At 51.3% G+C, this 12,561-nt stretch overlaps 1 protein-coding gene across 1 annotated transcript in view; it reads left to right on the top strand.

The window, feature by feature from the left end:
- Positions 1 to 3,549, top strand: part of LOC140728118 (rac GTPase-activating protein 1-like) — a 144,193-nt gene extending 140,644 nt beyond the window's left edge. Inside the window, exon 17 of the mRNA XM_073046332.1 lies at positions 3,532 to 3,549. The gene's annotated coding sequence lies outside the window, so the exon portion shown is untranslated. The remainder of the gene's footprint in view (positions 1 to 3,531) is intronic.
- Positions 3,550 to 12,561: the final 9,012 nt, after the last annotated feature.

The raw sequence follows: 12,561 nt of genomic DNA, 5'->3' as shown, positions 1-12,561 counted from the left end.
TGAAGATGTAACTAGTAGAGTGGATAGGGGAGAGCCAGTGGATGTGGTATATTTAGATTTTCAAAAGGCTTTTGACAAGGTCCCACACAGGAGATTAGTGTGCAAACTTAAAGCACACGGTATTGGGGGTATGGTATTGATGTGGATAGAGAATTGCTTGGCAGACAGGAAGCAAAGAGTGGGAGTAAATGGGACCGTTTCAGAATGGCAGGCAGTGACTAGTGGGGTACCACAAGGCTCAGTGCTGGGACCCCAGTTGTTTACAATATATATTAATAATTTAGACGAGGGAATTAAATGCAGCATCTCCAAGTTTGCGGATGACACGAAGCTGGGCGGTGGTGTTAGCTGTGAGGAGGATGCTAAGAGGATGCAGGGTGACTTGGATAGGTTAGGTGAGTGGGCAAATTCATGGCAGATGCAATTTAATGTGGATAAATGTGAGGTTATCCACTTTGGTTGAAAGAACAGGAAAACAGATTATTATCTGAACGGTGGCCGATTAGGAAAAGGGGAGATGCAACGAGACCTGGGTGTCATTGTACACCAGTCATTGAAGGTGGGCATGCAGGTACAGCAGGTGGTGAAAAAGGCAAATGGTATGTTGGCATTCATAGCAAAAGGATTTGAGTACAGGAGCAGGGAGGTTCTACTGCAGTTGTACAAGGCCTTGGTGAGACCACACCTAGAGTATTGTGTGCAGTTTTGGTCCCCTAATCTGAGGAAAGACATTCTTGCCATAGAGGGAGTACAGAGAAGGTTCACCAGATTGATTCCTGGGATGGCAGGACTTTCATATGAAGAAAGACTGGATCGACTAGGCTTATACTCACTGGAATTTAGAAGATTGAGGGGGGATCTTATTGAAACGTATAAAATTCTAAAGGGATTGGACAGATTAGATGCAGGAAGATTGTTTCCGATGTTGGGGAAGTCCAGAACGAGGGCTCACAGTTTAAGGATAAAGGGGAAGCCTTTTAGGACCGAGATGAGGAAAAACTTCTTCACACAGAGAGTGGTGAATCTGTGGAATTCTCTGCCACAGGAAACAGTTGAGGCCGGTTCATTGGCTATATTTAAGAGGAAGTTAGATATGGCCCTTGTGGCTAAAGGGATCGGGGTATGGAGAGAAAGCAGGTATAGGGTTCTGAGTTGGATGATCAGCCATGATCATACTGAATGGCAGTGCAGGCTCGAAGGGCCGAATGGCCTACTCCTGTACCTATTTTCTATGTTTCTATGTTTCTAAATGGGAATCAGCAGGCCAGGCAGCGTCTGTGGAAAAGAGTACAGTCGATGTTTCAGGCCGAGACCCTTCAGCAGGACTGGAGCAAAAAAGCAGAGGAGTAGATTTAAAAAGTGAGTGGAGAGGAGAGAGAAACACCAGGTGGTAGGTGAAACCTGGAGGGCGTGGGATGAAGTAAAGAGCCGGGAAGTTGATTGGTGAAAGAGACAGAAGGCCATGGAAGAAAGAAAAGGAGGGAGGCTAGGAGATAAGGTAAGAGAGGGGAAAGGGGATGGGGAATGGAGAAGGGGGGTGGGGATATTGCTGGAAGTTTGAGAAATCAATGTTCATGCCATCAGGTTGGAGGCTACCCAGATGAAATATAAAGTGTTGCTCCTCCAGCCTGAGAGTGGCCTCATCGTGACAGTAGTGGAGGCCATGGACTGACATGTCGGAATGGGAATGGGAATGGGAATTGAAATGGGTGGCCACTGGGAGATCCCGCTTTTTCTGGCCAGCGGAGCATAGGTGCTTAGCGAAGCCGTCTCCCGATCTACGTCGGGTCTCGCCAGTAGACAGGAGGCCTCACTGGGAGCACTGAACAATGTAAGTGGCCCCAACAGACTCACAGGAGAAGTGTCTCACCTGGAAGGACTATTTGGAGCCCTGAATAGTGAGGGAGGAGGTGTAGGGGCAGGTGTAGCACTTGCTCCACTTGTAAGGGTAAGCGCCAGAAGGGAGATCAATGGGGAGGGACGAATGGACAAGGAGTTGCATCCGGAGCAATTCCTGTAGAAAGCTGAACCTGCCTCCTGAAACTTCGGGGTGACTACCTCCCCGTCACTCCTATCTATCACCTCCTCGTTCTCCCGTACGAGTCGAAGGCCATCGAGCCACAGGTCCAGCTCCCTGATGTGTTCGCTGAGGAGATGCGTCTCAGTGCACCTGGTGCGGATGTGTTTATCCGGGAGGCTGGCAGTCTCCCAGCATTCCCACATCCCACAGACGGTACAAAACACTGCCCCGGAGCCATTCCCACCGCACTGATCGTGCCCTAACGGATGAGGAATGAGGAATTGCCTCGTCCGAGCTTGATGAGCCGAAGTCACTGCAAACACTGACCCAATCACGACGATGGCTGCCCTGCCAACACATGCCTTTTTATTATTCTCCCTTTCTAATGCATCCCGCTCCGAGGCTGCCCAACTCCGAAAAGCTGCTGCCTTTTCAATCTTGAGTGCGACGTTATTAAAAAGGTAGCTCTCTTTACCTGGTCATGCTCAGTGACTGGGCACAGTCTAATCGATGCTGCCCTCACCTGCGTCTTCTCCGTTTCCCGTACATCCACACTCACGTCGTCTTCCCGTTGCCGTAACAGTGACAGAGTTCCTCTTGTCCTCACCTACCATCTCATCAGCCTCCGCATTCAACACATCATCCTCTACAGCTTCTGCCATTTCCAAAAGGATCCTACCAAAAGCATACCTTTACCCCCCACGGATCACTCCCTCATGATTCCCTTGTCCATTCATCCTTCCTGCACTTACCCCTCCAAGCAGCCTAGGAGCTGCACCAACCCCTACACTTCCTCCCTCACCTCCACTGAGGGTCCCAAACAGTTTTTCCAGGTGAGGCAACACTCCACCTGCGAATCTGCTGGGAGCATCTATCGTGTTCAGTGAGGCCATCGTAAACTGGGGGACTGCCTCGTCAAGCACCTCCGCACCATCTGCCGCAAGTGCGAATTCTCCGTGGCCAAACATTTTAACTCTGGTTCCCATTCTCATTCCGATGTGTCAGTCCATGGCCTCCTCTTGTGCCAAGATGAAGCCACTCTCAGGGTGGAGGAGCAACACCTTATATTCCATCTGGGTACCCTTCAATCTGATGGCATGAATCTTGATTTCTCCTTCTGGTGAACAAATTTCCCTTCCCTTCCTCTATTCCCCAGTCTGATCCTTCACTTCATCTCACCTACCTATCACCTTCCCCTGGGTCCCCTCCTCCTTCCCTTTCTCCTATCAGATTCTTTCCTCTCCAGCTCCTGACCTTTCCCACTCACCTGGCTTCACCTATCACCTTCCAGCAAGCCTCCTTCCCCCTCCCCTCACCATTTTATTCTGGCATCTTCCCCCATCCTTCTCAGTCCCGATGAAGGATCTCAGCCAGAAACGTCAACTGTTGACTCTTTTCCGTCGGTGCTGCCTGACCTGCTGAGTGCCTCCAGCATTTTGTGTGTGTTGTTCTGGATTTCCAGCATCTGCAGACTTTCTGGTGTTTGGGATGTGATGCTGAGGCTTTGTAAGGCATTGGTCAGACTGCACTTGGAGTATAGTGAGATGTTTTTGGCTCAGAATAGAAGGGCATCCCTTTAGAACTGAGATAAGACCATAAGAACCTAAGACAGGAGCAGAATTAGGCCATTTGGCCCTGAGGAGAAGACATTCCTTTAGCCAGAGGATTGTGAATCGAGAGTTCATTGCCACAGATGGCTGTGGAGGACAGTCACTGGGGATATTTAAAGCAGAGGTTGATAGGTTCTTGATTAGTCATGGGGTCAAAGATTATGGGGAGAAGGCAGGAGAATAGGGTTGAGAGGGATAGTAAATCAACCATGACAGAATGGTGCATCGGACTTGATGGGCTGAATGGCTTAATTCCAATCCCATGTCCTATGGTCTAATGTGGTTTGGAATACATTGTATACAAGATAATGAAAACTGGAACGTGTTATAGATAAAATGGATGGGACTGTTTAATAGATCATTACACAGAACCTGGAATCTATCTCAGATGAAGTCACAGATACTGGAAAACATTAGTGGATAATTTAAGGGAGACTGGACTGTGTCACGGTTAATGTGGTTCCATATAAAATTGTAAGTATCAGCTTATATCTTCTCTCCAATTTTCTCCTGCTGAGATTTATTTTTAAGTCCTTTATTGGTAAATTGTCGGCAGCTTGCCTTGCAGCAGACCTCTCAGAGAGGAGCACAGGTAAATCTGGTTTTGTTTTCCAGAGATTTATTTAGAGATACAGCAAGGCAACGAGTTGTTCTGACTCAACAAGCCCACAATGTGACAAATTAACCAACTAACCCATACGTCTTTCCCTTGAGGGAGGAAACTGGAGCACTTGGAGGAAATGTGAGGTCACGGGGAGAACGTACAAACTCCTTACAGGCAGCAGCGGGAATTGAACCCGGGCCGCTGGTGCTGGAAATAATTACGCTACCGCTCTGCGACGTTTCTCTTTGTCTCCTGCATTCAGGCAGGTATTTGGGAGCCTGGTTAGATTGATGTGGACAGTGTTCCAGATTTCATGTTCGATTGTTCTGATCCCAGAGCCCTAGTAGGGTGTAAGTTATGAGTTTCTGCACTCTGGTAATAGTATGCTCTGTTGACTTACATCAACGGTGCCTGAGGTGGACCCTAGGAGTGAGCATCATCAATATTCTGTCCTGGTCCTACCACACAGATTCCATGGCCGAGAAAGCTCAGCACCCCTCTACATTCATAGAGGGCTAAAGGAGTTTGACATGTCCCTGTTATCCTCGCTAACTTTTACTTTTACTCAATATATACATTTGCTGATGACACCACAATTTTAGGCCGTATCTTGGGTAATGATGAGTCTGAGTACAGACAGGAAATTAAGGACCTGGTGGCATGGTGCGAAGACAATAACCTATCCCTCAACGTCAGCAAGACGAAGGAATTGGTTGTTGACTTCAGAAGGAGTAGCGGACCGCACGACCCCATCTACATCGGTGGTGCGCAGGTGGAACAGGTCAAAAGCTTTAAGTTCCTCGGGATGAATATCACAAATGACCTGACTTGGGCTAACCAAGCAGAGACCACAGCCAAGAAGGTCCACCAGCGCCTTTACTTCCTGAGAAAGCTGAAGAAATTTGGCCTGTCCCCTAAAACCCTCACTAATTTTTATAGGTGCACCGTAGAAAGCATTCTTCTAGGGTGCATCACAACCTGGTATGGAAGTTGTCCTGTCCAAGACCAGAAGAAGCTGCAGAAATTCATGAACATAGCCCAGCACATCACACAAACCAATCTTCCATCCTTGGACTCACTTTACACCGCACGCTGTCGGAGCAGTGCTGTCAGGATAACCAAGGACAAGACCCACCCAGCCAACACACTTTTTGTCCCACTTCCCTCCGGGAGAAGGTTCAGGAGCTTGAAGATTCGTACGGCCAGATTTGGGAACAGCTTCTTTCCAACTGTGATAAGACTGCTGAACGGATCCTGACCCGGATCTGGGCCGTACCTTCCAAATATCCGGACCTGACTTGCACTACCATACTTTCCCTTTTCTATTTTCTAATCATGATTTATAATTTGAATTTTTATTATATTTACTTTGATTTGTACTTCTGGGAGCGCGAAGCACAGAAACAAATATCGCTGTGATGTTTGGTGACAATAAAGTATAATGGTAATGGTGTACCATAGAAAGCAGCCAGCATAATCAAAGACCCTACCCACCCCAGCCATTCTCTCTTCTCCCCTCTCCCATCGGGCAGAAGATAGAAAAGCAGGTACCACCAGGCTCAAGGACAGCTTCTATTGCGCTGCTATAAGACTATGAATAGTTCCCTAGTACAACAAGATGGACTCTTGACCTCAGAATCTCTCTTGTTTTGGCCTAGCATCTTATTGTCTACCTGCACTGCACTTTCTCTGTAACTGTAACACTTTTCCCAACAGGCTATGTTCTCCGTGCTTCCTCAGTGCCCCGTGTAATAATCAGATCTGTATGAGCAGGACGCAGGACAAGCTTTTCACTCTACATGTGACGATAATAAACCAATTCCAATTCTCTCAGATTCAGATTTATGTGTCACATGTCCTGATGCACCATCAATAACTCACTCTGAGACGTAAGAAGCGAGATATCAGCTTTTATTGACTGGAAGAATGAACAGCATTACATCCTGGAGAATGAGGCCGGGCTCAGGCCTCAATCGCCTTTATACAGGGGTCTGTGGGAGGAGCCACAGGAGCAGTCCAGACAGGTATATGTAGTTCACCACATGTCCTGTGCCTCGAAACTGTATGGTGCGTCTCCGTGTGGTACGGGAACGGCAAAGCATCAGATGGCAAGATCTTACAGAGGACAGTAAGAACTGTCGAGTGCATCAGTGGGGTCTCCCTCCCCCCACTTGTAACACTTAGTAGGACCGTTGTATATGAAGGGCCTGAGGCATCATTGAGATCCACACCACTGCTGGTCAATCTCATTTACCCACTACCACCAGGGGGGAGGTACAGGAGCATGAGGACAAGGACTGCAGACTGAGCAACAGCTTCTTCCCCTGGGCTGAGAGACTACTTTGCCACCCACCACAGAGGTCTCGTCACCAGGACAGTGAACCGTTTACCTGTGCTGCACACTACACGAATTTTCAATTACATTTTATGAGCTTGTTTGTGGTAATATTTTGTTTTATGTGCTGTGTGTCGTATATGTTTGGTGGGCGCACTGTGGTCCGGAGGAACGTCGTTTCGTTTGGCTGTTTATATGTACAGTCAGGTGATAATGAACTTGAACTTGAAAAACAGACAGGGAAATGGGTCGTTTGTGTTAACAATCAGCACAACTTAGGTGTGTGTTGGGGGCTGCCCGCAAGTGTCATTACCAGCATTGCAATCCCAGAATGCTCGGCAGAACAACCCAGAACACAACAGCAGCAAAACAAGCCCATTCCTCCCTCCCTCCTTTCCTCCACCTCCCATGGACATGGACAGTCCTCCATCTCCCGGAGCTGCCTCCACCCTCCAGTCTCCGGCCTTCGGCCAATGAGTTCCAACATCTGGACTTCTGACCGACCTTTGATCTCCGATGTTTGGTATCGATCCCCGGAACCAGCCGACGACGGGGCCCCGAACTCCAGGCTCAAACTTTGGGTGCGCCAGCTGTCCACCCATCGTGCCTCTTGCTTGCGGGTCTTCGAACGCTGAGCGAAGGAACTGGACTGAGGACATCCTTCATCACCCATCCACGTCGCTGGCCTTCGAGCAGAGAGCGGAGGCCTGAGCTGAGGATGTCCGCTGGGGTGCAGGTGACTCCTGGTGTGGTGGTGGGTTGCTGTGTGTCTTTGGTCTCTGGATGACGTGGCCAATCAGACATCTCTATTCAGGTGTCTGTCGGTAGAAAACTCACCAGATAGAACGAGATCTGTTTGTACACTCCACAGACGGGTAGTTACAGAGTCACATATGGGAATATTTTTCAGAAACAGTTCCTTCAGCCCATCAGTTCTGTGCCTACAGTTAACATAGAGGCTTTAAAAAGCATTGGTCAGGATGCTCTTGGAGTATGGAGAGCAGCTTCAGGCCCCTCATGTGCTGGCATTGGAGAGTGCCCAGACGACGTTCATGAAAATGATCCTGGGAGTGGAAGGGTTAATGTATGAGGAGTGTTTGGTGGCTCTGGGACTGTGCTCAGCGGAGTTTAGAAGCACGGGGTGGGGGGGGGGGGGCTGTCACTGAACATTGAAAGCCAGTGGGTATGTTTAAATCGGAGGTCGATAGCTTCCTTATTAGTCAGGGCGTCAAAGGACTGGAGAGGCCAGAATAAGCAGGTGGGGGGAGGGCAGGGAGTACGAGCTGGACGCTGATGGGTGAGGGCAGCTTGAGGGGAGAGGGCGAGGAGGAAGAAGCCGAGAGGTGATGGTGGAAAAGGGAGAGGGCCGAAGAAGGAATCTGACAGGAGATAATCGCGGACTTGAGAAGGAAGGCACGGAAGAGGAGTCCAGAGGAGAGGTGGTGGGCAGAAGGGGTGAAAAGGGGGCCAAATGGGGAATGGAAATAGAGAAGTTACCATACACACCACATTCACTGCTCTACCTTCATCTATCAGAGGCACTGACACCAATCATCCTGAAAAATGCTTTGAATGGCACATCACCAATTCCACTCCAACAGACACTCACCAAGCGCTGACCAACAGAACCACTCTACGACAGATGCCACAGCACCTGGCCCGGATGCTCCCAGAAAACCAGGACACTTACCAGAATGCTGGTTCTAGATTTAGTTTCACCTCTCAACGCCGTTGTCCCACTGACCTTGGTGAACTCCACAGTGACTGACCTCAGCAGGACAGGACGCGTAACCGCCCCCCTCTCCCCATCATCCTCCCCCAGTAATGACAACCGTAAAGAACCTTAAGAAAAGTCGCATGTTTAATCATTTCCAGAGAGGCTCCCTGACCTGCTGAGTTCCTCCAGCACTTTGTGTGTTACTCTGGATTCCCAGCGTCTGAAGAAACTCCTGTGTTTAATGATTGATGCTGTGGTCTAAGAGGGTCCAGCTCCATTGTGGGGTTTGCTAACTCCCTCTCCACCTCCCCCCCCAGACGTCTGGCTGCATCTTCCCCATAAAATTGCAAGCTGCAGAGCCTCACCAGAACCTTAACGATAGGGATAGATTTTCTCTCTGAAGCGAGGCCACCCACGGAGAATGCCTCCAGCATGCTGGGACGCGAGCGGGAGACTTTAATTCCTCAGCACGGTTGGGACCAGAGGCTCCAAAATCCCTCACAGCCAGTGTAGGGCAGCCACTCTGTCGAGGTAGGGACCTACCCGGGCTGCACAGTGGAGCAGCTCCAGTTACCCGGGCTCGATCCCAGCCTCCAGTGCTCTGTCTGTCCTGATGTACAAGAGTGTGAAGGAACAGGCTCAATGCTTCAGGAACAGCTTCTACCCCTCTGCCATCAGATTTCTAAAAGGTTCAGGAGCCCATCAACAGTATCTCCTTATTTTTGCTCTTTTTTGTACCACGTAATTCATTTTTAAATATGTTGTGTATTTCTTATTGTAATTTATACTGCAGTTTATGAATTGCAGACAACTGCTGCTGCAAAGCAATGGATTTCATGATGCTTGTCAGTGAGAATAAAGCAGATTGTTTGTGACTCTGGAATCTCCTCGTTCGCAGGGTGGTGTCAGTGTGGATCATGGACGGTTCATTCACCAGCATAGGTGCTGCCCGGCCTGTTGAGTTCTTCCAGCATTATGCGTCCGTTACTCCTGAAAAACACATGCCGCAAAGAGGCAATTTCCAACCACAGTCAGAAGTCCTACTCGAAGAAAACTCAGGAAAAGTCTCCAAGTTGCAATTAGTCTCGGTCTAAGATGACGATTCCAAACTTTTTTTAGTTTCTCGCTGTGGCCATGATTGTAGCCATAAAGTCACAGAGTGTTTACAGAACAGAAACAGACCCTTCAGCCCATCTGGTTCATGCTGACTCATTTCCTGCCTATCTACGCCAATCATATTTTCCCACGTTAGGACCGTTTCCTTCTATGCCTTGCTTACTTGTGTCTGCCTAACTGCTGTTTAAGTGCCGTAGTCATTGTTTCTGAAGAGATACAATAAACGCTCTCTGGGCATCACAGTCCCAGTACGCAAAGAAAACCACAGAGTGGGATTCCTGCCGTCTGGGGCAGGGTTCGGGTAGGTGAGCTGTGGGCATACTACGTTTGCACCGGAACCCTGACGACACTTGTGGGCTGCCCAGACCGTGTTGGTCGTTGACGCAAGTGGCTGGTCTCACTGTGTTTCAATGTACATGTGACAAATAGAGCTGACCGGATTTTACCTTATCCATCCTATTTTTCCCTCCCAGCTTCTTACTTCATTCCCCCCTTGCCCACTTACCCTCTTACCCTCCTTCTCCCCCCTCCAGTGATCTGGGTTCAATTCCCACCGCTGCCCGTAAGGAGTTTGCAAGCCCCCTCCCCGATGACCACGTGAGTTTCCTCCGGGTGCTCCAGACGCTATGGGGGAACCGGAAGCACGGACGCTTGCGGGCTGCCCTCAGCACATCCTCGGACTGTGTCAATCATGAACGCAAACGGCGTGTTTAACTGTATGTTTCTGTGTTTCAAATGAGATGTCCATCTTCTTCTTCTTCTTCTTCAGAGATTCCCTTCCTCTATCATTGACATTGCCCTCACCTCAATCTTGTTCTCTTCTCGGACGTCTACCCTGCCCAGTGATAGTGTTCCCTTTGTCCTCAGCCTTTGCTTCCAGCACAACACCCTCCACAACACCCTCCACAACACCCTCCACAACACCTTCCACAGCACCCTCCACAACACCCTCCACAACACCCTCCACAACACCCTCCACAGCACCCTCCACAGCACCCTCCACAGCAACCTCCACAACACCCTCCACAGCACCCTCCACAACACCCTCCACAGCACCCTCCACAACACCCTCCACAACACCCTCCACAACACCCTCCACAGCAACCTCCACAGCACCCTCCACAACACCCTCCACAGCAACCTCCACAACACCCTCCACAACACCCTCCACAACACCCTCCACAACACCCTCCACAGCACCCTCTACAACACCCTCCACAGCACCCTCCACAACACCCTCCACAGCACCCTCCACAGCACCCTCCACAACACCCTCCACAGCACCCTCCACAGCACCCTCCACAGCACCCTCTACAACACCCTCCACAGCACCCTCCACAACACCCTCCACAGCACCCTCCACAGCACCCTCCACAACACCCTCCACAGCACCCTCCACAGCACCCTCCACAGCACCCTCTACAACACCCTCCACAACACCCTCCACAACACCCTCCACAACACCCTCCACAGCACCCTCTACAACACCCTCCACAGCACCCTCCACAACACCCTCCACAACACCCTCCACAGCACCCTCCACAACACCCTCCACAGCAACCTCCACAACACCCTCCACAACACCCTCCACAACACCCTCCACAGCACCCTCTACAACACCCTCCACAGCACCCTCCACAACACCCTCCACAGCACCCTCCACAGCAACCTCCACAGCACCCTCCACAACACCCTCCACAACACCCTCCACAAACCCTCCACAGCAACCTCCACAACACCCTCCACAGCACCCTCCACAACACCCTCCACAACACCCTCCACAACACCCTCCACAGCACCCTCCACAGCACCCTCCACAGCAACCTCCACAGCACCCTCCACAACACCCTCCACAACACCCTCCACAAACCCTCCACAGCACCCTCCACAACACCCTCCACAGCACCCTCCACAACACCCTCCACAGCACCCTCCACAGCACCCTCCACAACACCCTCCACAAACCCTCCACAGCAACCTCCACAAACCCTCCACAGCACCCTCCACAGCACCCTCCACAGCACCCTCCACAACACCCTCCACAACACCCTCCACAGCACCCTCCACAACACCCTCCACAACACCCTCCACAAACCCTCCACAGCAACCTCCACAGCACCCTCCACAACACCCTCCACAACACCCTCCACAGCACCCTCCACAGCACCCTCCACAGCACCCTCCACAACACCCTCCACAACACCCTCCACAGCAACCTCCACAGCAACCTCCACAACAACCTCCACAACACCCTCCACAGCACCCTCCACAGCACCCTCCACAGCACCCTCCACAGCACCCTCCACAACACCCTCCACAACACCCTCCACAACACCCTCCACAGCACCCTCCACAACACCCTCCACAACACCCTCCACAACACCCTCCACAGCACCCTCCACAGCACCCTCCACAACACCCTCCACAGCACCCTCCACAGCACCCTCCACAGCACCCTCCACAACACCCTCCACAGCACCCTCCACAACACCCTCCACAGCAACCTCCACAGCAACCTCCACAACAACCTCCACAACACCCTCCACAGCACCCTCCACAGCACCCTCCACAGCACCCTCCACAGCAACCTCCACAACACCCTCCACAACACCCTCCACAGCACCCTCCACAGCACCCTCCACAGCACCCTCCACAACACCCTCCACAACACCCTCCACAGCACCCTCCACAGCACCCTCCACAGCACCCTCCACAGCACCCTCCACAACACCCTCCACAGCACCCTCCACAGCACCCTCCACAACACCCTCCACAACACCCTCCACAGCACCCTCCACAACACCCTCCACAGCACCATCCACAACACCCTCCACAGCACCTCCACAGCACCCTCCACAACACCCTCCACAGCACCCTCCACAGCACCCTCCACAGCACCCTCCACAGCACCCTCCACAACACCCTCCACAGCACCCTCCACAGCACCCTCCACAACACCCTCCACAACACCCTCCACAGCACCCTCCACAGCACCCTCTACAACACCCTCCACAACACCTTCCACAGCACCCTCCACAGCACCCTCCACAGCAGCCTCCACAGCACCCTCCACAACACCCTCCACAGCACCATCCACAACACCCTCCTCAGCACCCTCTACAACACCCTCCACAGCACCCTCCACAGCACCCTCCACAA

Source organism: Hemitrygon akajei, chromosome 5, assembly GCF_048418815.1.
Source record: "Hemitrygon akajei chromosome 5, sHemAka1.3, whole genome shotgun sequence".
Lineage (NCBI taxonomy): Eukaryota > Metazoa > Chordata > Chondrichthyes > Myliobatiformes > Dasyatidae > Hemitrygon > Hemitrygon akajei.
Note: the sequence above shows the minus strand (reverse complement) of the source record. Positions and strands in the feature narration are given on the sequence as shown.